The sequence below is a fragment of the Ambystoma mexicanum genome, chromosome 3q (genome assembly GCF_040938575.1).
Source record: "Ambystoma mexicanum isolate Mex_15411 chromosome 3q, UKY_AmexF1_1, whole genome shotgun sequence".
NCBI classification, from domain to species: Eukaryota; Metazoa; Chordata; class Amphibia; order Caudata; family Ambystomatidae; genus Ambystoma; species Ambystoma mexicanum.
The window spans coordinates 1,232,373,372-1,232,400,010 of NC_090926.1; the positions used below are offsets into that span (position 1 = coordinate 1,232,373,372).

General features: G+C 45.1%; 1 long non-coding RNA gene across 1 annotated transcript in view; it reads left to right on the top strand.

The window, feature by feature from the left end:
• Positions 1–23,848, top strand: part of LOC138447802 (uncharacterized) — a 257,684-nt gene extending 233,836 nt beyond the window's left edge. The window contains exon 3 of the long non-coding RNA XR_011259953.1: positions 17,624–23,848. This is a non-coding gene — a long non-coding RNA (uncharacterized lncRNA). The remainder of the gene's footprint in view (positions 1–17,623) is intronic.
• The last annotated feature ends 2,791 nt before the right edge of the window (positions 23,849–26,639 follow it).

Here is a 26,639-nt window from a genome sequence, read left to right on the forward strand (position 1 = left end):
GGGCTGTGCAAGCTACTGAAAGCTCAATTGGGACCGCGCACAATCGCTAATCTGGGGAATCACTCATACCTGACATGGGGGAATGGGGTATCAGGTGAACTAGCCCAGGGGTGAGGCCTCCACCAATCATCAGCCACCCGCATTCTCTTCTGGAGTGTTCTTCCGCACCCGCGAGCCCGCCACCTTTTTTTTTTTTTTTTGCTCAGCCTCGGCCCCCTTTTCTGAACCTGCGTCACCCCTGACCCCCTGCACCCTAGTGCTCCCATCCCACCATCTCCAGGCTCCGCTGAGGCCCACTGTTATGTCTAGATTCACCTGCACCCTGCTTTGTTTGGATGTAATGCTGGAGTGACTGGCGTGGAATGCCGGGCGAGAGACCGTTGTGTTATGAGTGGGTTCTATGAGTGTCAGTTGAGAGGATGTGATCACTGAGAGAGGATGCCGGTGGATGTCTCCTGCCCCTATGACTTACCTGACTTGACTTACTTGACCTGATGTGCCAGGAGCAGAGTGAAGACGATGTTTGTTCCTGCAAAGGCCTCAGTGTCATTATTGGCCAAGGACCCAAATTAACACCTACCTCAGGCTCAGGCTGGTGGCACGTTACCACCCAGGTCTGCCCCCAAACACGGGGATTCTTGCTATATTGCGCCACTCTTTGCTCCCACCTGCACTCTCTGGACACTTATAGCACTTTGATTGACAAATAATGTTTAAGTCCTATTAGACCAAACAATATCACAGGCACATTGCTGTTTTCTGCTGAACACACGCCTAGGTGAAACACGAGCTGCTTCACCAAAAGGCCTGCCTGCTCTTTCAGCTGATGGTGGGTTTGTGGATGATTGCATCATAGCTGCTCACACTTACAGCCCCTCCCCCCTCATCCTGTTCTCAGCCCCTACAATAAGAACTGTTCCCCAATTCACCGTCCACATTACTGTTTCTTGCCTGAATGTCCCTTTAATACACATGAAATAAATCACCCGTGCAGAGAATGCCACACGCTGTCTCCTGGTGCTAAACGAATGGACCCAACAGCCCTGGCTCTCATTTTACAGATCGGCGACGCATTGGCATCTGACTGGGCACTCTCCAGATCTGTACCCACCTGAGACGTGTACGCTACACACAGATCTCCGCGGCATGCACACAAACCAACTCAGCAATTTCTGCCAAAATTGATAGCTGAGACTTGCAGGAAACACCCAGTTCTCTGCAGCAGGCATATTAACCCACTGAGCTATTTTAGGAGACTTTGAAATGAGAGATGCCAGTTACTCACAGATCTCTGCAGCACGCATATTAACCCACTGAGCCTATTTTAGGCCACTTGGAATTGGCGTGATGCCTCTTACACACATATCTCTGCAGCATGCATATTGCAACTGAGCCCATTTAGGAGACTTGGAATCTGAGAGATGCCAGTTACTCACAGATCTCTGCAGAACGCATATTAACCCACTGAGCCCATTTAGGAGACTTGGAATCTGAGAGATGCCAGTTACAGACAGATCCCTGCAGCACGCATATTAACCCACTGAGCCCATTTAGGAGACTTGGAATCTGAGAGATGCCAGTTACAGACAGATCTCTGCAGCACGCACATTAACCCGCTGAGCTATTTTAGGCGACTTGGAATCTGAGAGATGCCAGTTACAGACAGATCTCTGCAGCACGCACATTAACCCGCTGAGCCTATTTAGGCGACTTGGAATCTGAGAGATGCCAGTTACTCACAGATCTCTGCAGCACGCACATTAACCCGCTGAGCCTATTTAGGCGACTTGGAATCTGAGAGATGCCAGTTACTCACAGATCTCTGCAGCACGCACATTAACCCGCTGAGCCTATTTAGGAGACTTTGAATCTGAGAGATGCCAGTTACAGACAGATCTCTGCAGCACGCACATTAACCCGCTGAGCCTATTTAGGTGACTTTGAATCTGAGAGATGCCAGTTACTCACAGATCTCTGCAGCACGCACATTAACCCGCTGAGCCTATTTAGGAGACTTTGAATCTGAGAGATGCCAGTTACAGACAGATCTCTGCAGCACGCACATTAACCCACTGAGCCTATTTAGGAGACTTTGAATCTGAGAGATGCCAGTTACAGACAGATCTCTGCAGCACGCACATTAACCCACTGAGCCTATTTAGGAGACTTTGAATCTGAGAGATGCCAGTTACTCACAGATCTCTGCAGCACGCACATTAACCCACTGAGCCTATTTAGGAGACTTTGAATCTGAGAGATGCCAGTTACAGACAGATCTCTGCAGCACGCACATTAACCCACTGAGCCTATTTAGGAGACTTTGAATCTGAGAGATGCCAGTCACAGACAGATCTCTGCAGCACGCACATTAACCCACTGAGCCTATTTAGGAGACTGATTAAGCCACTGAGCTATTTTAGGCGACTTGGAATTTGAGCGATGTCGATTACACATCGATATCTTGGCGCACTGAATTGCTATGAAACACAACTCTGTTGTATAAGGCGCCAAACAACGTCTAAAATAAATGGCTTTACCGATATTTGAAACTTCTCCACAGGTGGTACACGGGTTTTATTTGAGTGCTAAGGGGCTTGTACACTGCACCAGTAGTTTCAGAACACTTAGGCCTGTCCAGGGCGTGGCCTGCTATGCTCGTGCCAGTGGCATCCAGACCTTATAGTCTGGCGGAGGATAGAAAATGAACGGTGGGAGGGTTTGGAGGGAGGGAGTAAGCGTTGGCAAGGGGCAACTAGATGCTACAAGCAATGGGAGGGAGGGATGCAGTGGGCGCTGTTTCGAGACAGCATGGGGATGCTTGAGGGTACTTTGGTGGGAAGTTTGGTGGCTTAATTATCTGGACCACAGCAAACACCGGACCCCAAGTCAAACCCCTAAATATTAGTCTGCTGCAGCAGGTGCTCAACCCACACTGCTATCTAATCTGAGTGTGGTCAGAGCCATAGACACCCAGATTCAGACTTAGTACACCCCCACCCCCAACCCATGCAGAACTCAATACCAAATCAAATTGAAACCCAAATCGTTCTTCTTTTCACACACGATTTTTAGTGGGTGGAGGCTGGCTTGGTCTTGTAAAGTGTCTATGGTGCAGTTGGGGAGGCCCTGGGATCTGCTGGATCTACTGGATCTAGAAGCCTTGCCATTGGCTGCTGGGCAGGTAGCTGTCACCAGGGCAATATGGGTTTATACATAAAATTACCACAATAGCGAAACTAATATGAAGAGACACGACGATGCCACGTATCAAAGTAGGAATTATAATGAGGAAAAAAACTGCAATGTACTTTTCATCACTCGCTCTCAAAAGTAATTAACTCCTGGAAATACAGAAAACCTTTCATCAAAAATATAGAAAAGATTGTTAAGCGGTCAGCGTACTATTTATCCGTTCTTTTCGGAGCGTGAACTTTTAAATCCATGCCTGTTTTTCTCTGCCAATAATATTTAAAGATGGTTTAACGGGCCAGCAGTCCAAGTTATCGGCCCGAGCGAAGCGGTAACACGGGTGGTGGAAAAAAAATATTTTTCTGCATTCAACGTGACGTACATGACGTCCTGTTGAATGAAGGAAAATACTTTACCAAGATGGCTGCCATCGTCATAGAAGGCATGGCCATGGTGGCCAGAAAGGGAAGCTGCTGCTGCGGTAGTGGTGGGTCGTAACAGTTAGGCAAGTGGGGAGGTTTTTTATGTATTTATTTAAGTTACAAGGGGGGGTGATGGCAGCCCACAACGAAGGAGGCAGCCTGCAGGTACTGTTGAACGCGGGCTGAGATGACAGGTTTCTGGCTGCGATCTGCTGAACCTGTGTGATTGGCTGTGCCCCCACGCCCCGGGTGCTAACAGGATTTTAGACTGTGCCAAATCACCACTGTAGTAGTCTCGGAGCACTCAGGCTTGTCCATGGATTGACCGACTGTGCCATCTCCAGGGGTGTACATACCTTGGTCTGCTGGAGGAAAGAAAATTAGCAAGGCGTAGTTGAGAGGATAGACAAGCGTGAAATCAATGTTAGGAACACGGGAGGCGGGATGCAGTGGGGAAGAATAATTTGTGATCACATGGGTGCGTGCCAGTCCTGCTAGGGGGACCATAGTTGGGCAAGATAGAGAAGGGGTGTGGTGTATCTGTAAGTGTTGTGATAATTGGGTTGTGTTTCCAAAGCAGATTTGTAGAATTATAATTTGAAGCACAAAGCAATGCTGATTGCATAAGGTGTTTGTGAGCCTGTTCGGGCAGTCCTGCAAGTTTGGGGGCTTATTTGCCAGGGCGTCTCCAAGAGAGGCCTCGTCAAGGAAAGACTGTGTATAAAGGTGAATTTTGTTGGTTAAGAGAAAGTGCCAGAATGGACCGGTCAAATTAATTAAGCAATATGCCCTGACCTGGGGGGGGGGGGCATTACTGCTTCAGTTAAGGCCCCCGGGGCAATTCAGGTCCCGTGGCATTACCTAAAGTGGTATCCCCAAAGAGGGGATTATTGCTATTAGTACTCCATGGAATGGGGAGAAGGGACTATATGTAGTCCCTTCTCCCTTTCCACAGCAGCCATTTATAAACAAAGAAAGAAAGGAAACAAAAAAGATGTCCGCCATGAAACAGAGAGAATGGACTATATGCACTACCTTCACCCTTTCCATAGCGACCATTGAAAAAAAAGAAAAAGTAAACAAAAAAGATGGCATGTAGTCCATTCTCCCTTTCTACGGCGGCCAGGACACAGCTGAAACCTGCCCTACAAAGGCTTTATCGGGCTGGTAACGACCCGGCTAGGGCCAATGAGCTTGCTTGTAACAAGCTCATTGTAGGAAAGCCCCCCTAGAAGCTCACACCAGAAGAAATACAACCCACTAGGGTTAACAAGTTTCATTTCAATACAAAAGAAAAAAAACGCCAGCAAAGAATTCTGCTGCCGCAGAACTTTCTGTCAAAATCGGCATGTGCAGCACATTATAAAGGTGCATAGCATCATCAGTGACATCGTTACATATAGTAGAAACCCACGCAGCTGGTTGGTGAGACCCTATACATAGGCTGCCTGCTCCATAGGAGATGCCAGGCCATTGGCCCCAGCCCCGTCCTTCCATCTTCTTCCATGTGGGTGATGCTGCACTCGTCATCGGTTCACAAGCTGTGCAATTAGCAATTTATTCGCAAACCAAACAGCACATCTCTATCTATGTAGCAGTGCACAGGGTACGAGCAGACAGGAACTCGGGGGGAAAGCTGAGGTCAAAATAGCTCACATACTTCACTCGCTCCCAGACAGGTCGACACCTCTCCAAGGTCTTCCCTTCTCGTTCTGGGCTATAATTTCATCCCTCTCTGCACCTCACATCCCAAATCTTGTGACCTTGAAGTGAAGGCAGGAAAGCCCTGCTTTCTGATATTTTTGATCGATTGGGGGGGTCTAATAGGTACACGATCTGTGGTCTGGGGCTGGCTGGTACCTTGGAATTCAGGGATCCTAAAGCCAGGGCATGTGGGTGCTATAATTTAGAATTGGGACTGGTGATGGTCAGAAGCCCATGCACTCCTTCTCACGGATAATATTGTTCAAAGACACCTCCTCCCATGGCCTTTTTGGGCACCTTCTTCCCAGGGTGCAAATGTTGGCAACATTTTAGAACAATGAAGGGCTAATGGATCTGAGTAGCTCTGGCCTTTCTCATCAGTGCCCGGAAATACCTGGGATACAGCCTATTCCTTTGCTCATGTTTGCGGCCTACGCCTGGGGTGCTGACTGCCACGCTACGTTTAAGCTTTGTGCCACACTATGACTGCTGGTATCTAAGATGGCTGCTATTCTCGCATGTGTGCTACGCCTATAAAGCATGCAATAATGTAGTCGTGCAGAAGCCCTAAGGGCACCCTCTACCCCCTGGTCGGTTACAGTACCTGTGGCGCCTGGCCTTACCGAAAGCGCTTCGGGGTGCAGGAAGATCGTGTCCCCTTCCCAACATCATTGGGCCTCATTACGGGTCTGGCGGTAACTGTACCGGTGATACCCGCTGCTTGCCGCCGGACCCGTAAATATTTTCCGGCGCCTGACTTGCTGGTAACACCGGGGGATTACAACCCCGGCGGCCAGGAAGTCAGTCGCCAGCAAAATGTTGTTCCCCATTCCCATAGAGTCTGATAGGGAATGGGGACCACGGAAGCACTGGCACTGTTACGTGAAACTCTGCAGGCGGGTGCTAGTCAGACCGGCCAGGCGGGAGGGCACTCGCCCAGCAGACTTGTACTTTGCCGGTCCGGAAAAAACAGTGCCGGTAAGCTTACCGGCACGATTGTTTCTGGACCGGCAAAGTTATAATGAGGCCCTTTGTCTCTTGTCGGGTACTAATAAAGTAGAATTGAAAAGCATGGCACCTTGACATATTAAGAGCTTGTTCTATGTCATGTTATGGGACCAGTCATCCTCTATCTTGGGTGGGTCAGCTGTAAGAATGCAGGTAGGTTCAGTTGTGGCTTCTGGGTTCTACTTGGGCAAACCATAAACGTTATCGGTGCACGGTTCAGGGGCACAAGGGATGGGGCAAAGCTTTGGCAAGATTCAGCAATCCTGCAGAAAGGATTTTATAAAGATGCACATTCTTAATGCAGTACACCTGGTGTGAGTTTTTACTAGCACATCTTGATCAAGATGAACATTATTCCATTGAAATAGGAAATATAGCTCAGTGGTAACGCGCTCGTCTTGGAAGGAAGATGACGCAGAGCATAACAGGCTCGAATCCCGGGTCCGCGATTAGAAACCTCTTTGATATTAAGCGCGTTATAAATAACTAATTATAATTAATATCACTCCTGCCGCCATATAACAAGCAGGCATCTTTGGAAGGGATAGGAGAGCCTTTAACAAGTCAACCCATTAATACCAACAGAAGTTTAGATTAGGTGACATTAATGTTTCGGAAGATGATATAACCGATCCCCTTACATCTAATCCCAAAGCATCTGAATACAATTTAATTCAAAAAGGTTTCACACATACGTCTGAGCCCATGATTGACGGGATTCATCAAAAGATTGCAACATTTTTACCATGTTTCTCTCCTGTCTGGACTGGACTCACCGTTACTCTATTATTTATTTATTTAATTAATGTAATATTTGTACCGAGCCACATGCCGGCAGGCCTCAGGGGGCAGCGCTATTATATTAGCCTTTCTATAATGTTTAATATACCAGCATCTAGAACAGTGTTTAGGAGCAGTAGATGCATAAAAAGATCAAATCAATTACTATTACTTGAAATGATATCCCTGGTAAGGAAGGAAGATGTTGTATTATCTCACCACCCTCCAACATTGCGGAACAAATTGCCTCCTATGTTATCGTGTTCACTGCGATTACTAATTCAGCTGCTCCAGAAATGCAGCAATAGCGGCAATAATCTACTCATGCCTTATGTGCCTCGTAAAATATCCTTAGAAGAGCCCAGAGAGAATGATCGAACAATGAATCGAGGGATAATTTACAGCAGCTCAGGTATAACATTCTGATTGTGAGTCCAAAATTATTCAGGCAAAAAGGGTTTTCTTTTCAAAGAAAATATAATCATGAAATAACTCAGAGAAAAAGATCTTTCAGATTGTGTAATCACTTGACAATCAATCATTACCCGTTCCTTCTAATCCAAGAAGAGCAACAAGAAAAACAATCCTATTTTGAAGAAAAGATCATAACCTTTCGATATAATATGTGTGATGGCCTTTGCTCTGGAACTACTGAACAAACAAGTTTACAGCCTTTAACTGTCTGTCTGCTATGGTTACAGTCAAAGATATTTGAAATCTGGTATGAAAAATGACACCTAACTTCTGCCTGGCTAACCCTTCTCCTCCTTTTTAAGGAAATCATTTTTCAATGAACTACCTTTAGTTTGATCTTATTCATAAATAGCTCTCTTATGTCTGGTATTCTTACTGGTTTGTAAAAAAAACTATCTAATCCACTCCTTGTTAAAATAAATCTACACTGTATACCATTAATCAACCCAAGAACTACAAGCCAATACCAAACAAACCAGTTGTTTTAAAAATTCTAGCAAAGGTGGTAACATCACAACTTCAGCTTTTTGTAGCTTCCTTTGTACTTCTTGGCAACTTCCGAGGGGGTTTGCGACAGACCCGTAAGAGGAACGGCTACTGCCCCTATACAGGTGAGCGAACAACTGTTTTGGAAGATGGACGAGCATTTAGCTTCTTACTTATAATGCTTCATCTCTCGGCCGCGATCGTCCACCTTAGACCACACAATCAAAGTGTCTGATCGAGTGCTCGGGAGGTTCCGCTCCTTTCTATATGACTGAACTAGCTGTGTAACTTTAGACTGGGTTTTTAAGAAATCCATGTCTGTCCATCATTGGACCCTCTGGTCTCCACCCCTTCACATATGTATGACTAGGTCAAGCCATTACATGATGTCTTAAATGCCCTAAAAGCTGGCTTATATGGTTATGCAGAGAACAGTCAGGTTTGTTTTCCAGCATTCTAGTAATTTTAGAACTGGTAATGACTGACCTCGGATTATTTTACCTCCAGCAAAGAATGGATGGACTGAAATGGTTTATAGTGATTGCATCGAATGCCAAAGCATCTAAAAAAAGCAACAAAAAAGAAAGCAATGAATGCATTCTCTTTTCTTTTTTTTATGGGGTCCCCCAACCCCTGTTTTTTACCCCCTAAAACCCATTACAATTAAAATAAAACCTTTACCTTTGAAAAAAATGCATTCGATGCATTTTGTTCGATGCATTTTTTCAATGCTTTGTCATTCAATGCTTTGTATTCGATGCATTGACTGGATACCACTGAAATTGGCTAAATCTGAACAGCAACAAAACATACCTATTGCTGCTGCTTGAAAGGCCATTAGCTCTCCTTCTAGGCATCCCACCAACTTCTCAGTTGATGTCATTGACTTTTAAGTACCTCCAAAAGTTAAAACTTTAGGAATAATTTTGTATTCAAACATGACATTGACACCTCAAGTCAGTTACAGGGACTTTAACGCTATCTACCATCTCAGATTTCTCCAACAGCTTCGACAGCAGCTTGAGGAAATACACTTAAAAACAATGAGTGTGTTCATTATTGGAGTTCAATTAGCCTATTGTAAAACTATCTATGTGGATAATGTCTAAATTACACATTTTCCCAAAAAATGCTGCCAGGATAGTGGCTAACACCTTCAATAAAAGCCATACTGCCCCGATTCGTTGCCTACTATGGTGGCTTCAGATACCAGTCCAAATTGATATCAGGATGGCCCCTCTAGAACCTAAATGTTATTTTAGAACTGCTCCTAAATACCTCCAATCCAGACTCATTTCTTAAGACTAATTCAGATCTTTGCGACCCACTAGCCAGCATCTTCTAGTATGCACACAATTCACACAATTTAAACCACAGCCCGCTGGAGAAAACAAGCTAGGATAGAGGTTTGCAACCTTTGGCTCTCCAGATGTTTTAACCAGCAACTGCTATCGAGCCTCGTTTACAGTGAGGAATCACAGGGTTCAAAGTGCAAAACACCTGCAAAACCGCAGGTTGTAGACCTCTGCCCCAGGGGTTTGGAACACATTACCCTATTTTCTTATAATAGAAAAGAATACATCACACTTTTTCTTTCACCAAAGATCCACCCTCCACTCCGCACCTGACCCGAGACTGGGTGATCTGCCGCCCCCTCTGTTTCTTCCTCATTTGCTTGTAGATTTCTTTACTGCCTAATTTCTCGCTCCCCCTCCCTTGTAGCTCTGCTTCCCTCACTGTGTCTTTCCTCTATGACTTGTACAGCGCTCTGTTGCTAGGTCCGCGCTCAATAAATATCATAATAGTAGTTACTCGCTGTACACTGATTTCAACTTTCTTGCATCTGATTATACCTTAGGGCAGTGGTATTCAAAGGTTTTTAAACTGAGCCCACCCCTTCACTAAAATTTGTATTTCCGCCCCACACCAATGTTATACCTGCTTAGATTTTCTATTAAAAGCAGTCACTGTAATCCCCTTTTGAAGAACCTTGCTCACACCCTGGACACCCTTCGGGGTGGAGGGGGGTTTTGGAGGCAGCCCCTACAGTTTGAAGACCACTGCCTTCAGTGTTGTTTAGTGCTACATAAAGGATTATAACATAACAAACCATATCTCTGCCATGTCCTGCGCCGGGCATCCTCTGATTCACAGTGGCAGTACATCACCTTCGCCCACATCCCGCAGCCGGCTCTGTGACCCTCCCGATCCCAGTGCTGTTGGTGAATGCAGGTCTATCAGGCGGCAGCTAAAGAGTGCTGCCTCGGCACCCCGGTGCCAATCGTTAGCATGGCACGTGATTTGAAACAACCACAAAGGTGGTGGTAGTCACCTTGCAAATGATCCTTTGGCCTGCCACCCACACAGCTTGCCCGCTGATAAACTGCAAATAAAACCTCTTGCCTCTCTTGGAAAGAGCTGACATTGGCCTGGCGGTCATACCAACTCTTCTTCTTCGATTGATCTTCCAGGCTGACCTTTACAGAAGGCATATACTCCTTGGCTGCATTGGTTCATGTTTCGCATATAGGGAACTATAGCCTGGGCCTTGCCCTTATGCTTGCTCGTCTACGCCCCCTTCCCCAGTCGTCCATAAGGGATCTATAAGTTCCTACATTTGATCAATTCCTGAGGTACCTCGCCATAGCAGACTAAGATAGTGAGATACTGCTATCACTGCTGCCCATCCACCTCAGTTAATGCTCAAAACCTACTCATGAGAATTGCATTGGACCGCTCATAGAGTCTGTTAGTTTCTGGATGGTAACTTGTGCTGTGGCGATGATTCACTGTGCTGATGTAACACATACTTTGCATGACACTACTGATAAACTGAGTACCTCCATCTGAGATCACCTTTGCTGTCAATATGACCAGGAGACATCACCACCGAGGCATCTATGCGGTCTTGCCGTGGACAAACCTTAGCGCTACTGATTTTGGATACCTCTTGCCATAATATATCCATGACAAAAAGAACAACCCTCTTCCAACAACTACCTCTTCTATCCTCCTCTATCCAACTCTAGAAGCCTTCAAATCTATCCACTGTTCGGCCATCTCTATCCTCTTCTATCCTCCTCTACCCAACTCTACAAGCCTTAAAATCTATCCACTGTTCGGCTATCTCTATCCTCTTCTATCCTCCTCTACCCAACTCTACAAGCCTTCAAATCTATCCACGGTTCGGCCATCTCTATCCTCTTCTGTCCAACTCTACAAGCCTTCAAATCTATCCACAGTTCGGCCATCTCTATCCTCTTCTGTCCAACTCTACAAGCCTTCAAATCTATCCATGGTTGGGCCATCTCTATCCTCTTCTGTGCAGCTCTCCAAGCCTTCAAATCTATCCACGGTTAGGCCATCTCTATCCTCTTCTGTCCAACTCTACAAGCCTTCAAATCTATCCATGGTTGGGCCATCTCTATCCTCTTCTGTGCAGCTCTCCAAGCCTTCAAATCTATCCACGGTTAGGCCATCTCTATCCTCTTCTGTCCAACTCTACAAGCCTTCTCGGAATCTCTGCTCTGCCTCCTCGACTACCCTTGTGGCGCCTTGCCCTCCCCGCGCTTCCTCTCGCTTCTGCTCTTTTACTCTTCTTGCTCCACTTGCATGGAATTTTCTTCCCCCAGACATAAAAAAAATGGTCTGCACGGATTTGTTCAAAACCAAACTAAATGCCTACCTCCTCGCCTCCGAGTGAACTTCTTAACCTATCTATCATCTACCTACCTAACTGCTGGCTAACATTTTTCCCTCGCCTCTAACCTTCCTCTGTCCATCACTTTCTCTGCCTTCACCCTAGCACTTCACCCATCAGGGTCACGTCCTGAGCACAGCTGACCATACCGCCTACCTGCACTTAAAAATGTCCAATGATAGCTGCCCTCAATCTATGTATGGAAATGTTAATGTTAAAGGTATTTGTACCGCACACCATCACCACTGCTGTGGTCTCCAGGCGCTCTGGCGGATCTGAAAAGGAGGGTGTCAAGAGGTGGTTTGGGGATGGTTAGTAAGGTTTAGTGGGAATAGGAAAGTGAGAGTTGTGAGGTCCTGTTGGCTGCTTCAGTTTAGTTTGCACCGTTCGCTGAGTTTAAGGGCAGTTTTCGATCGGTGCCAGAATTCTGATGTGCTGTTGTCGCAGGTTATGCATTAGTCTGTTGTTGCAATGTGGTGAAGTGCGTGCGGATTGCTGGGCAGAGAAGTGGTTGTGTGAGTTTCTGTATGTTAAGTATGCAGAAACTTGAAATTTTAAGGTACGGTTGTGAGGATTTCAAGTATTTGTTGATTCCTTACCACTTTGTCTTCGTGGTTCTGCGCTCTACCTCTATGGCTATCCTGTGTGTTCGGTACTCTTCTTTGACCACCTAGTTGGCAGGCATGCTGTGTATTGGGAGCTCTCTATTGTCTGGCCCCAGTGGTTTGAGTATCTAGCTCATATCCGCTACTTCCCTGCCCCGCGGCAGTTGTAGTTTTGGTCACAGCACTTGTTCCTTATCGTCCATCCTGTTGGTTTTCTCCACCCATCCAAGTATCCATTAGGATTGGTGGCGCGTGGGTCTGGGTGGGCGGTGGCGCTTTTTAATGGAGGGGTAGGTTAGGGTTCATGGTTTCCTAGAGGGTATTCACGGTTTCATTGTGAACCTTTCTTCCTAGTTGATTCCTCCTGAATCTGGAGCAAAGAGCCAAGTTTTGAGTTGTTTTCTGAACTCCAAATGTCCCCTTCTGTTGCGTATATGTTTTTTGGTAAGTTATTCCAGGTCGAGGTTGCCTGGTGAGTGAAAGATGATGCTCTGAGTTTTCATTTGTTGTACGTCCACTTAAGCATTGTCCCCGGTGATGGTTCCATTTCCTCCCCTCCACACCCTGGTCACAATGTCCCTCACACTCACCCCATTAAATCTGATTTCCTATCGATTGTACGTTCTTTTGTGATCAAAAGAGCATTGTTCCTCTGTATATAAATAAATAATGCACTAACAAAAATGAATCAAATGGAATCAGCACCAGGTCGAGTGCGCGTTCCACAGATCTTGCCTGACGCCCTTCTTGCCATGCCCATCACTTAGGCCACACCCCACTGTTAGAGCCCCACCCTTGATTTCTGATCGCTCTTCAAGCAGCGCCTAGATTCCACCGATCCCTAGAAAGTCGCATCTCCAGGTATGATGGGAAGTTTGTATGTGAATGCCAGTGGAGTCCACCAGGATTTTTCAGACCACGCAGAGTTCTGGGTGGATGTGAGCCTCTCCCGCATAAGAATTTAAAGCGGGTGCAGAGGCATGTGTATCTGGGGCATAGAGTGTGGGCAAATATCCCACTCCATGCTTAGGAAAGATAGTTGAAGGAACTGCCACCCACGCGCACACATCTGCTGTCATACACTACTTTAAGACACAATGCACAACACCTATGCCATAAGAATGCTGCTATGCCCCACAACAAAAATTGTGTCTAGCCGGACACATAGTGAGTCTCCTGCACTCACATACTCTCCAGACAACCTCACAGCACCCATCCACATGCCAGCTCGACATGTGTAGCTAACAGGGACTGGACAACTCCTACCTACCTTCGTATTGGCTACAATGCACACGCACATTGTAAACTCCTGACAAATTTCCCATATTTTGGACTTCGGTCACCGAGGGTGTTCACCTACAGCGCTTTGAGGCCATGCCAATGGGAAAAGCCGCTGTGTAAATGACCAATTACATTACATTGCATAGAGCATCAGGGGAAGGTGGGTTGGTCCATTATGCATCATACTCCAGCTCCATGGCGAACATTTACAAAAAATGCATGGTTCCTGACTTACTAGAGCAGGCCTTACAACCCACCTGATCCCTCTCCCACGAGCAAAACGAGCCGCGGAGCATATGCGGGAAGGAGCACTTGTGGCCAAGCTTCCATGGGGAACTTGGCAAAAGGCAAGTAGTGTGTGTGTGTGTGAGGCTCTAACAAAGGACTTCAGAGGCATAGGTGCACACACCCCGCTTCATCTTGTCTTCCCAAGGTCTAGGACGGCCATCAGCCACTGGAGCGTATTGAAGACATGGACCACAGCAAGAACAATCTAGCCTTATATTTTATTCTATTGTTTTTTTTTATAACGCGCTTAATCCCTGAGTTCGTTTTCTAAGCGCATATCCGGGATTCGAACCTCTATCCCCCGCATGTGGCTAAGACTGACCGGATGGTAACCGCATCCCTTACCTGCACTGTGCACGTTATCTTGTTCTGTACCTATGTAAGCGTTCCGAAGCGAGTCGTATGGTGAGCAACGCTCTTATAAATCACAATAAATAAATAAATAAATAAATAAATAAATAAATAAATAAAAGTTCTAATGACATGGGAGGATTTAAGAGTAGGGAAGAAAGAGTCATGCCCAGCCAAAGAGGATGATACAAAGGACCCAAGACCGTTAGCAATTTGGGAAAATGACAGAGGCCCAGACTGCCAGTTTATTAAGGTTCAATGCACGTTGTTCCTTTATAGCAGGAATCTACAACCTGCAGCTCTCTAGATGTTTTAGACTATGACTCCCATGGTCCCTAACCATTGACTATCCTGGTTCGGGCTGATGGGAATTGTAGTCCAAAACATCTTACATATTATTTCTGAAGCAATGCTCTGACTGAAGGCTGTGCATGGTTATTAATGGGCCAAATATGAACTCTGCAAGTTTCAGTGACGTGTAGAATTGTGCTATTGTGTATCTGTCGGCTCAGTAATCCCTGGGGGACATTTCTTTTGACCAATATGAAATGGTTATAACTGGATCAAGTTACAGAATATGGGTTTTGTTTTCATATCGAACTGCAAATGTCCTGGCGGAAAATAAAAATGAAATAAGAGAAGTCATTTATTTTATTTATTTTTTGCTTGTTAGGCGCTTATACAATAAGAATATACAGTTTCAAAGCGCCCGCAGGGCAGAGAGGGAGGGAGGGAGAGTGGGAAATACATTACAACATTATAACACAATATTTAAGAGGAGAGAGGGAAGAGGGAGGGGGACAAACCTACTATGCCTTGAGTATTCAGAACGAGCAAGTGCAGAAAGGAAGAGGGATAAGTGCTGGGGAGTCCGAGCCAGTGAGAGACCCATGGACGAAGTGCTAGGAATGTTGAGTGCTACACGGCTTGGGCTGCGGGAGGTGTAAGTGTGAGTCTCCAGAGCGGAGGGTGTGCAAATGCAAGGTGCTGTGGAAAGATAGGGGCTGGGAGGAATTGGTGTGGGAGGTCAAGGCCCCGAGGATGCATAAAGGCCAAGGACACCGATTCAGCAACTGTGGTATTAGCAGAGGAGAGATGGAGGGACGGAGGAGGAAAACAGGAAAGTCTTAAGGAGCTTCCAGAAGTTGAGAAGATCCTGCTCAAGGTGCAGGGGAAGGGGGAGGCTGTTCCAAAGGAGGGAGCCCGCAGAGGAGAGGGAGCGACCCCCTGCCCTCTGTTAAGCAAAGCGATTTACACACAATGGGCCTCATTATAACCCAGGCGGTACGGGGTTAACGGCGCCGGTAAAGGTGCCAGCGCCGTCAACCCCTTACCGCCTCATTATGAGGTCCCCTCGCGGGACCCGGTCTGTACGTCTGGTTTCACCAGATGTGCAGACCGGGTCCCGCGAGGGGAGGAGGGAGCAAACAACGGGCCACTCGTAATCGGCCATTGTTTGCTCCCTCTCCCATTCCCATTCAGCCCTATCGGGGCCGAAATGGGAATGAGGAAGGTCCGGGCCCAGGTTCCTAGAAGGAGGAATTACCAGGCCCTCTGAACTCGGAATAGCCCGGTAATTCCTCATTCTGGGAACCCGGACCCCAACGCGATTTCGGCGGCAGCCATGCCGCCAGTAGCGGCATGGCTACCGCCGAGATCGTAATGAGGCCCAAAGAGATGGTGCCAGAGCAGCGAAGTGGTCTAGAGGGAGAGTATTTAGTAAGGTAGAGCTGAAGGTGGTGAGGTCACCGGTTAAATATAAATACAGACTAAAATAAATTGAAACCACTAGACGCCCGCAAACCCCTTTCACCACTGCTACATGTTCTCCACCCGCAATACATGTGAGCTATTCTCTGCTTTAATAATTGGTATGTGGGTAATACATGCTATGTTTTAAGGACTGTCTGCCTACCCCTTTTACCATCCAATGCATGAGTCAGCAACATGTGGCTCTCAAGAGGTTTTAGACTACAACTCCCATGATCCCTCACCATTGACTACACTGGATAAGGCTGATGGGAATTTTAGGCTAAATTATCTGGAGAACCAAAACCTACAGACTCCTGCTCTAATGTATTCCTGCGACACCAACTTATTTAGAGCATTCCCCGCTTATGGAAGATAGTGTAGCGCGTTCAGCACTCGCTGCAGACATCCACATCCAACCTGCAGTCAAAGGGCCTGATTCATGGAATATTTTGCACAGTGCAAAGTACTTTCCACTGGTGCAAAGGGACTTTGCACTGCCAACAAACACCCTGATTCATAAGACACTTTGCACTGTTCCATGAATCAGGGTGTTTGTTTGGTGGCAGTGCAAAGTCACTTTGCACCAGTGAAAAGTACGTTTCACCATGCAAAATATTCCATGAATGAGGCCCACAGTTTCCAATTCCGCAAGGCAGACCAGGCCTTCATCCTTTCAAGGTGATAAATTGAGTATTATTAAGGTAGCTAATAAAACACCTGTTAGCATAGTGCCTAGAAGCTAGAACAATGCCACACAAAGCACTATGTATACTAAATTAGATATTTCTATTTTCTACCAGCAAAAATACAATGTGTAACTAGCCCATTGAAACTTTCACCAGGAGTCGTGTTTTAGTAAATATTGACTATGTTATAATTTACATCTCACTAAAATGTTCAAATATATAAATTAATCCAAATTATAATAACCAAAATAAATATTTAGGAAATGTCAATTAGAAGAATCGCATAAGCCCAGAGTGCCAGTTTATCAAAGAACCGAGATTCCAGCCCAGTGACTTACATTGAAAGTGAAGAAATACTCAGCTTAATGAGAACAAGGACATGGAAGACAGACTCTAAGTATCTGCTCTGTATTTCACCATGCTCGTTATATAGAATGCCACCATTGGATTCTCCTTCCTGGTGCTGACTGTTTCCGAAGAGTGGGATCTTGTGATGGTCTCAATCATTCAACCCAACACCGGCGTTGGACCTTTGGAGCCTCCGCCCAACACCAAGATGGTTCCCAAATTGGATGTTTAAGCAAGCCCGTGCTTGCCTGTTCTCAACTCCCACAGCCCTCCTAATGTTGAGAGCTATGGGAGTGAGGAAGAGGCAAGCAGGGTAGCTCACCAGGGAGGTCTCCACATGCTGGACTGTAGATTTTGTGAACAGTTCCCTATAGTCAATGCAGCTTCCCCTTTACTGACCAGTATTACCCATGCTTAGCCCCTCCCCCCTTAAGACTTATAGTACAAGCTATGGACGCCATCTTGTCAAAGAACAATCACTGCTGCTAAAGTGATATTATGTTGCAGTGCCAGCGTGTAACTGTGTTTCCTTCTTTTGTATCTCTACAGAGTGGTGCTGTCCTCCTGGATTCCAGATTTCTTATTGAACCTTCGGAAGACAACAGTGATTCAAGATGGAGGCCGCTGGGCGTATCTGCGATTAACTCCCTTCGATAACGGGTATTCTTGGGTACATAATACAGATGGCGTTGTTATTGCTTGAGAATACGCGTAGTTGAGGGGAGCGCTCTTCATCACTACGACGCTGGCCATTCGTTACAATCCAACACCGGGCCTTGGGGTCTTTGCGGCATTATGTGGTCTTCCGTGATGGACTGCACAACCGTATCTTCAATGGTGGAACATGGACCGAGTGGCGGTCGACCGGCAAGTCTACATGCTGACATGGTTAACTGTAGCACGTGCTCATCGTGCGTTCACCAGACAAGGGGGCAATTGTAGATATTATAAACTTACGTGATCAAAGATACGACAAAGGTCGATGACTGGGGAATGATGTGCATAACACGTGTTGAATCACGGTACACTATACGTTAATGAGAGGTACATGCATATGCAGGGCCGGCTCTAGGGCTGGGCCTCCTGGGCTGTCTCCCAGGGCTCTACTCTTACAGGGGCGGTGCAGAGGAAAGGCCTCACAGCAGGCCCCACTTGTACTTGGAGCTTTCTTTGTTATATTAGAGCATTTGAATGGGAAGCTGTGTGTAGGTGATGTTCATTTGAGTATCCATTCTTTTTAACAGGACCTTAAGTTTTTTCCTTTAGGCCCTAAGTCCTGCAGTCTGCACATTTTCATTCTAAAAGAACACACATTGCAACAGTTTGCTCCCAAATCTACGCCTTCTTTTAAGACAGTGAAAATATGTTCAACAAAAACAAAGTTTTAAACTATCTGCTTTCCTTTTTTTTTCTTTTTTTTAAATTGTATTTGGTTTAGAATAAACCTTTACAAAACAGTCAGTCTTAGATACATTTAAAACGAACAGAACATCTTAAATGATTGCGAAAAGGAGAGATCGGTCATCAGGATTTCATTAAAATGTATCAGTAGTTAGATTCAGTCATTTACTCTCTGTCTTCCTGGTAATTCCACGTAGGTTTTTAGAGTTATTTTCTATGGGTTTGACAACCGGTTCTTCGGTATGCAGTTTTTATTCCTTTTATTTATACGTATTTGAAAAAAAATGTATTTTGTGTAGAGCTCAAACTCATGAAGCATGTCTTTGTCAAACAGTGATAAACCTCCAGGTCACCTTTTCACACATCTTTTGTTGTGAGTCCTAAGTCTTGAGAGTACTTTTAGAAAAACTGCAGGACATTCTTTTAGCCTCAAAACGCACAGGACATGTATGTGTTAAGCACCAGGCTGAATTGCATTCTGGTATTTGTAGTTTCCGCTTGGAAAAAGAAGGGAGAAATAATAGCAAAATAATGTTTTTTTCGGTTAACCTATTTGTCTAAGGATTTATATGTGTCCCTGGGTGGTGTATTATTTGTGTACTTTTCAACACACCATTATAAAATGGAGCAGAGCTGAAAGCCACATATGGTGACTGGAGAGGAAATAAGGAGAGGTTGTGAAGAGGCTGTTTCGCTTCTCCCGGCCATGTGCTGATTTTCTTAACAGTTGAAGACCTGTGAATTTTTCGTACTCTCACAAACCTCAAGACCCCCCTGGTTAACGAGATCTGCTGCGAACGCAGGCCCAATCCCTGCCTCCATGTCCTTGGAAGCTGGTAGTCTTTAAACTGCCAGGCTATTGTGCAAGTCTATGCAAAAAGGACGAGCATACTCGTCCTCGGTACTTAAGGGGGTAAACATGTAGTTCACTTTATGTTCTCAATATGTACCCTATAAGGATAATAGTAATCATGAAACCGCTTCAAAAAAACGGTTTACTCCATTGAGCAAAATGCAATCATCAGTTACAGGCCGCTTCTCTTGTAATGTAATGTAACTGTCATTTGCATAGCGCCTTTACCCATTGGTATGGTCTCAAAGCGCTGCTGGGGAACGCCCTCGTGGGACCGAAATCCAGGTATGGGAAATTCATCAGAGGACTTTAGAATGTGTGTGTGCATTTAAGCCAGCATGAAGGTGGGTGGGAATGGCCAAGTCCCAGCTAGCTACTAAGCGGGTCCTAAAATAGTGGGACGCTGTCTTAGCGCGCTGCAATATTGGATCAAAGAAGGCTTAAGCTGTGTCTGATTTGCCACTAACAAGAAACTTATTACTGTGAGTAGCCCACGAGCCTCTGTGTCCAAGATGCTGTCCGCGAGGCCATTCCAAATACGCAAGATCGCTGTGACAACAGGTGAACAAGTTGGGCATCTCTACTTGCCCGAATCAGGACAAACTCACAAAGTGCACAAGCCTGCTCCTGCCAGGGCGATTTGCAAGGGTGCACCCCAAAAGACATTAGTATTGAGGTGCCAGGTCTGCACCAATGCATACATGCTTTGCTCTGCAGCAAATCATGCAAATGCCTAGCACCAAATACTGTGCCTTATATATTAATACTGGACACCACTAGATACATTTGAGCTACATAACTGATAAGCAGCTGGCATGCAGGAACTGGCCAATCAGGAGGCTGGAGACGCGGGCTGATACTCCCGATCTAACCCGTGTTCCAAGCCGCCTGAAGGCTGGCTCTTGCGCCCGCCATCTTTTCCCCATCCACCATTCCCTTTTTTTTATATCACACCTGCCCTGTACAACCCCACTTACCTGTTGGTTGCAGCGGCGCACAACCGCCGCAGCAGCTTTGCTTTTCCGGCCGTCACAGAGATAGAAGAGGGGCTCCGGACAGAACACTGCCTTCTATAACTGTGGCGGCCATCTTAGAATAATATTTTCGTTCAATGAAAAGGACGCGTGCAGCGTCCGGTTTAATGACTGAAAATGCTTTTATTTTTAACATCCAGGGTTATCGCTTTGGTGCTAATATCGTTAGTAATGCTGTAGCAGTTTATTATACGGTCACCACCAAGTCAGGGATCTTCCTCCCCTACAATGAAGGTGGCGTGCAATAAAAAGCTTTTATTTATGTAATTAGGTCCTTTTTGATAAGGCCTCCAACCCGTCTCGCACACAACCTCAAAAAACACCCAGTGTCACAATGGACTAGGAACCAGGCCGGTGTGTATTAATAAGATATTTAAAGTCAAATTAGAACAAACAGATAACATCAGCCACCAATGTTGTGGCAACACCAAAACGAAATAACCTTTTCTAAGTAGCACACGGATATAACTCAAGAATAGACAGTGACAAGAATTTCCTTTTACATCACCCCCCAATACAGGCAAAGAACAGTTCAAAGCTCACAATTAAATGAAGGCAAACAAATAATACTCACCCCGCCCCCAGCAACCCTCACCCTGCAAACATCCATTTTACTTGATTCCTTTGAATGGAAGGCAGTGGCAGGTAGTGGGGAACGCAAGGGAAAAATGGTGTTTGGGTAGTGCCCAGAGAAACAATATGGGAGACAGAAGGAAAGGGGAACATTTGTTTTCCAACACAATGGAAACATTGTTTTTTTACTTTATTTATCACACTTGCTATGGGAAAGAATAGAAAGAAAGGGACTTTGTTTTTCTGACACTCAAAAGACAGGCAGGGCTTTTAGAAAATACTAGTCAGCACACAAGGGGAAAATCAGATTTTGGAAGACCTAATCACAAAAGCAAGACAGCGGAGACAGGGATGAATTGGGAAAAATGTGTTTTTCCACACCTGTCAATCACTCACAGGGCCTTAAATTTATTATCAGAACAGGAATGGGGAAACCGATTTTGGGATGTTTAGCACAAGGGCAATGGGAGCAAGAAAATGCAAATGGTAATTTGTTTTTACCTTACCATAGGAAACTAGGGACAATTTTGTTTTGCACCGTACAATGGGAAAATAGGGCTTTTTGAAGTTAATTCTTGTGGCAAATCTTTAGGACTATACCAGATCACAAAACACTGGGAAAAGATTGTTGGCTTTGAATTCCACCAATAGAGATCCCGTGGATTCAATGAGGGAATTCATTGATTTACTTTGGTAAATAGGCTAAAGATCTAGACATGCAAATGGGGAATTTTCAATGGGGAGATGACTTAAATATACAAGCAAGGGGATTCTTCAATGGGGAAATGACTGAAATACACAGGCAAATGGGGGATTTTTCAATGGGGAAATAACTAAGACAATGCTGAAAGAATACACGGCCCACACCCTCTATGGCTTTTGGAGTTTAGTTCTACTTACAGGAGATGTCTGGACTGAACATCAGGGAGCGTCAGGACACTGCTGGAACAGCAGAAAGGGGGTCAGCTAAGGTCTCTGCTGAGTCCTCCAAGGGATCCCAAGTCAGCCTCTAAATCTCCTGGCTCCTCTGCAAAATCAGCCCTCTCTCTGCTGGGGATGTTTCTCCAGATTTCAACAGCAGATCACCTCATGGGATTAGTGGGAAAAGTAATGCTCTGAGGCGGGCTGACTTAGTTATAATGCAAATGACATCACAAACTTGTCATACTTCCTGCAGAAGGGATTGGTTAATGTTCCAGTACTCCACACCCACCTGTGTGCTGATAGCTATAGGCAATGTGGGAGTACTTTGGGACACCAGGGGATGAGAGCCCTCCCTCATCTCATTTTGACAGGTGGGCTTGGTCATGTTTTTGCAAGATCACTACCTTGCAAGTACCCTTTACTTCCAAAACATTACATGTATGTGTACATTTTTGACTCTGATATTTTAATTGGAATTAGATAAAACGAATATGGATTCCCCATGTCCTTTCTGCACAGGGATACCGTTTTTCTTCATTTATTCCAGACTCATATCAGTGAAAAATATGCTTTTATATGGGTGTAATAAGAATTATGATTGGCATGTTTTATAAAATTTTCTTATCGCTAGTAAACACAAGGAGGGCCACATCACATGTTCACAAATAACTCTAGTGGTGTTAATCGCACAAAAATCATTTTGGGATGATCAGAAGGGGTTAATTGTCATCTTTCCAGAAATTCCACAACGACTATTGTGTGACCAATATTGTAAATTGTACACGATAAGATGTGATTCTCTCATTGGAATCAGTGTGCAGCTCCACTACTCCTTGGTTCTGGCCCCCACCCTTGCTCTCCCAGTTTAGTTTCTCTTCAAGTATGTGACGTCAAGAGGGGGGCCTGTATTTACATTAGCTCTCCCATTCCAAGGGCTAATGACCACTAATGCACTTTTTTATTGAGGTTTGTGACCTGAAGTACATCATTGCGGCAGAGCAGACCTCCTTATCTGGTCTTTCACTACAAATTTGATCTCAAAACTATTTAGGATTGTATTTTAGGGGAAGACACTGAGGTTTGAAGTTGCAGGCCCAGATCTCCAGGACATCAGGGACCCTGGAATGTAGTTTCACATTTTGAGGGGGACAAAATGGCAAGCAGCACAAGTCCTTTCAAACTCACATTTCACTTTGAAATAAACTCTTAGGAGGTACACAGTTTCAGCACATAAACATGTCATTAAATGCAAGCATCATACACACACTTTTAGTGGCTTTGGTGAACATTTTGCTTTACAGATTGTCACTTTGGAGAAAAACGAAATTATAATGTGTTTAGTTCACACAGGGAAGAAACACCATTTTACTATAGCTTCTTGAAACACCATCTTGGCATTTTCCTTTGAGATACAGTGCACTGTGGTTTCATGGAATATCAGTCCAGCTCTTCATGAATTAGTCAAAATATCCTTGGCATGTGTCTTTTGCTTCCTTTGTGAAAGGTAGTTGGAATCTCTCCATATTTTGCAATTTAACACATTTCCTTTCCTTTTGAATTGAAAGCACAAGGCCTTATGTTTCACATTATTCCTGCGCAGGCCTTTCATTTTTTGGGGAACGCTCATAACTGACTCCGGCCTTTCCGGGGCTATTGCACCCCACAATGTGTTTCACGGTCTATACCGGGCTAAACGTCCCAGTTCCTTTGTTAATCACCCTCGCATCACTCGTGCCGCTAACTCGGGCTGCTGGGCTGTTTACCCATGTTATAGCCCGCAGAATGCATTACTAACGCATTATACAATATGCCAGCAGTCATTTAAGCCATTATGACAACAGCTGTTCCAAAAGTTTAATAAAATGTCGGGGAAGCCATTAATTTGGTAAACTTGCCTGGGCTCAGATATCAGATTTCCACCCACTTTTTAAGACTGTTCTTTGTGCAGTACTGTAAAATACATTTTTTATTAAAATGTGACACACTTTATCATTTTTTGTCATGTTCTTCGATCTTTGCAGGTTGTTTTTATGTCAGCTACTGTTTCTTAAATATGATTCTGCATTTTTCAAATTTATGGTTTTTCAGTTGATTGGTTCGGAAATAAGCACTGTGTCCCTTTGATTGCCTACAATGCGTTTTAATAAAATAAACACTTATTAGCCATTAAAAAAGACAAGTGTCCATGCAGTGTCATTTAATTTCACTTGGATTGGTGTATTTTCTAAACTTCTACAGCAACAAACATTGATCTTAAAATTGGTGTGAAAATGTTTTGGCGATGCGCTTATAAACCCTGTCTACTCTGTTGTCATCTCTGACTGCCCTGGGAGACTAGTAACCATGGCTGCTTTATTAACCAAGGTTTCTCAATAAAGACTTAGCTCAGGAGCAGCAGTCAAATTCTGGAAATCTATTGTTCTGCGCCAACACCGCAACTACAACCATGTTTTATAAGGTAATGGTCGCAACCCCGAAGGCCAAGTGTTGTCAACCCGTTATCCATGACCAACCATCCCCAAGTATTTTCAAGCCATTACCATTGACCAATCATTCGCAAGTGCTGTCAAGCCATTATCTATGAAATACCATGCCAAAGTGTTGTCAAGCCATTATCCATGACCAACCATTCCCAAGTGTTACCAAGTCATTATCCATGACCATCCATGTCCATGTGTTGCCAAGCCATTATCTATGACCAACCATTCCCAAGTGTTGCTAAGTCATTATCCATGACCAACCATTGCCAAGTGTTGTCAAGCCATTATCCATGAGCATCCATTCCCAAGCGTGGTCAAGCCATTATCTATGACCAACCATGCCCAAGTGTTGTCAAGCCATTATCTATGACCAACCATGCCCAAGTGTTGTCAAGCCATTATCTACAACCAACCATGCCCAAGTGTTGTCAAGCTATTATCCATGACCAACCATTTGCAAGTGTTGTCAAGCCATTATCGATAACCAACCATTCCCAAATGTTGTCAAGTCATTATCTATGACTAACCATACCCAAGTGTTGTCCAAGCCATTATCTATAACCAACCATTCCCCAGTGTTGCCAGGACATTATCCATGAGCAACCATGTCCAAGTTTTGTCAAGCCAGTATCCATGAGCAAACATTCCCAAGTGTTGTCAGGCCAGTATCCATAAGCAACCATGCCCAAGTGTTGTCAGGTCATTATTCATGAGCAACTATCCCCAGGTGTTGCCAAGTCATTATCCATGAGCAACCATGCCCAAGTGTTGTCAATCCATTAGCCATAAGCAACCATGGCCATTATCCATGAGCATCCATGCCCAAGTCTTGTCAAGCTAGTATCCATGAGCAACCATTCCCACATCTATAGTGGGGCAAATTAGTATGAGCATTAACTAAGTCAAAATATTATCAAAGTCATCCAGTGCCAACTATGATCAAGCATTATCAAATTATCCTCCACTAGAAATCATGTCCTAGAGTTGTCAAAGGGTTACCTGCCACCGGGTCAAGTGTCGTCATTGATGGGGTTTCTTAAGCCACTATCGCTTACCAACTATCATCTAGTGTTGTCAAATAATTGCCCAAGTGTTGCCAAGCTATTGTCTATCAATTGGCATACCAATATTTGCCAAATCATTGTTCATACCCAACCATGGCAGAAATTATAAGCTCTGGTTGGTAGGCTTGGCCAACAGCAATATATAAGAATCAGAAAACTGTCTGCAGCGAGAAACCATTTGGCCAGTATTAGGGGAGTACACTATGGTCTATGAGTATGAGCAAGGACCATGCCCTAAGGCTCCACCAATAACCACAAGAACGTGTTATCAAACCATCCACCAACAGAAATCATACCCAGGTGTTGTGGAGCTACAATGTGGTCTACCACTGTGGCCAATGAATGTGCCCAAAATGGCAACAGTCATTTCCATTATCAGTCGTGGCCAGTTATTATCAAAGCATCACCTGCAGAAAATATCCAAGTGTTGTGGGCTACATTATGGTTGAAAGGTATGGGTGTTGGCTGTGCCCAATCACATTCATAGTTTGGTCCATTACTGTGACGAATTGGAGGATGAGTGGGGGTACAGTGGCCCATTCAGCCCTCACACGTCTACAAACCAAAATCCAATGCAACCATAAAGGTAAAATATGGACAGTTAAGAGATATATACTTCCTTCGCCTTTTGGGGTAACGTGGGCCGAGCGAAGGCTATGCTCTTAAGAGTGGTGTGAAGGTGAACCAGGAGTGACCCAAACAACACAATAACACAGTCCAAAATAAAGGGAATGCCCAATGAATGATCTACACAAATATATATGTATATATACTTTAATTAAATATACCATCTGCAATAAAACGACATAGAAACACTGTAGAAAAACCCACCCCTGTGGGAGACAAAGACGAAGCAACAGACTGGAGAAAGTAGCCCTCTGACCGCGAGTGCAGAGGTCATAGACAAACTCTCCAGAAATTCAGATGCGTTCCCGGCATCAAGCAGTTGATTCGGGCCTAGCAGGTGACAGGCTCAGCCAGGGCACACTGCAGCATTGAGCTGGTTCAAAGTGCAAGCAATAGTTCGGATTGGTAGAGGAGGACAAATGCCAGCGCCAGCGTCTTCCCTCTCATTCAAGGTGCAGCGAACACGGTGCAATGGGTTTGGTGTGGCAGAACAGGGAGCTTTGGTCGGTCTGGCACTCCAGCTTCTGTGATGCCCGCCCAGGGGGACTCGAGGACAGGATGGTCCCATTCAGGGTCTGCTCTCCCAGCTTTAGAACATTCTGGTGCAGA